The 1,814-nt window shown below is 36.5% G+C and overlaps 1 pseudogene; it reads right to left on the bottom strand.

Annotated features, from left to right (window-relative positions):
• Positions 1–486: 486 nt before the first annotated feature.
• Positions 487–1,814, bottom strand: part of LOC102022940 — a 7,549-nt pseudogene continuing 6,221 nt past the window's right edge.

The raw sequence follows: 1,814 nt of genomic DNA, 5'->3' as shown, positions 1-1,814 counted from the left end.
CTGAGGAATCTTCAAACTGATTTCCACAGTGGTTTCACCAATCTGCATTCCCACCAGCAGTGGAGAAGGGTTCCTATTTCTCCACAGCCTTGCCAGCATTTGTTATTGGTTGATTTCTTAATGATAGCTATTCTCACTGGGGTGAGATGAAATCTAAATGTTGTTTTAATTTGCATTTCTTGAATGACTAATGATGTTGAACATTTTCTCCTGTATTTATTTGCCATTTATATTTCTTTTTTTAAAGTTTATTTTCTCAATTTAATTGAACTTATTTCTCATCAACCTTATAGTAAAATAATCAGACTTCACACAGTACAAATGTAACTTGTATAAAATCCACAGCTTTGATGAAGCAAGGTATACAGAGTATGTCTTGAAAAAAAAGAACAAACTATTGTCACATTGAATTTCATGATTATTTAATGCAATGGCTTTTTCTCAAGTAGTATTTTTCCACCAGAATACTTCTGGTGATGTCTGCTTCTACTGAATCCCATCTCTTCCCATATCACATGGAATGCTGTGCTTCACATTTTTAGTGGAAAAGACTCTGAGGATGTCTCTTCTTTCTGAGTAAAGATGACTGTAGGTAAAGTACATACCTATAAAGAGCATCATGAGATACACCTTCAGCACATATGGGAAGTAGATGGTTTAGTCAAAGTGCAGCTTGGTGGAGTAAGTGTCAAATGATTCAAAATAAGGCAGTGATTGGTAGATGGCGAATGCCTCAGGGAGAACACATCGGGGATAAATGAGCATCCACAGTGTTTGACTGAGCCATGTCAAGACAGCATAGGAGGTTCCTATGATGCCAGCATGCTATGTGTACCTAACCATATCCAGTAGATTCCAAAAGATAAATAAAACACACACCACATATTTTTCTTGGATTTATGCTTGACTAGTGGTCACCACAAAAAGGATGATTATTCTCTCTGTGAGCTGCAAAAATCTTGGAAAAAGATGGTTTGATTCAATGCCAACATATGTGCAGCAACTCCAAGAGAGAAATAGATTGGCAAAGTTGCATGATAAGTCCAATAGCATAAAAAGTATCTATCATTAAATCTTTTCCAAATGAAAAGAATCTGACTGCCATGTTTGTAAATATCCAAGAGTGGCCACAGAACTGGATTAAATAATAGATGAAAAGATAAACATTCTTCCTATACCTGAGTGTGTGTTCATCTCAGATGCCCATTTTTGGATTGGGTCTTTGAATTTGGCGGGGGCTGATGTTTTTAAATTCTTTATATGTTCTATACAGAAACATTTATCCAAGAGACAGGCCCCTAAAATTTTTTCCAAATATGTGGGTTTTCTTTTTACTCTGCTGGTGATTTCTTTAGATGTGCAGACACTTTTCAATAGGATGAGGTCCCCATTGTTGATTCTTTGAAGTACTTTATTGACAGTTTGGATTTTGTTCATGAACTCTCTGCCTACACCTATGTCTTCAAAGTTTTTACCTACTTTCTCTTCCAATAGATTTAGTGTTTCTGTTCTAATATTGAGATCTGTGATCCATTTTGATTTGAGTTTGGTGTGTGGTGATAGACTTGGGTCTATTTTCAGTCTTTAGCAGGTAGCAGGCCAGTTTTTTCAGCACCATTTATTAAAGAGGTGATCTTTCTCCCAATGAGTTTGTTTGGCCCCTTTATCAAAGATTAGGTGGTTGAGTGTGTTTTTGGTTGTGCCTGTTTCTTCCAGTCTGTTCCATTGATCCTCTGGCCTGTTTTTTAGCCAATAGCAGGTTGATTTTATGACAGTAGCTTTGTAGTATAATTTCAGGTCAGGGATTGTGATTC

The sequence above is a fragment of the Chinchilla lanigera genome, unplaced genomic scaffold (genome assembly GCF_000276665.1).
Source record: "Chinchilla lanigera isolate Chin_1 unplaced genomic scaffold, ChiLan1.0 scaffold00094, whole genome shotgun sequence".
Classification (NCBI taxonomy): domain Eukaryota; kingdom Metazoa; phylum Chordata; class Mammalia; order Rodentia; family Chinchillidae; genus Chinchilla; species Chinchilla lanigera.
The sequence above is the reverse complement of the archived record's forward strand: the minus strand, read 5'-3'. Positions and strand labels throughout refer to the sequence as shown.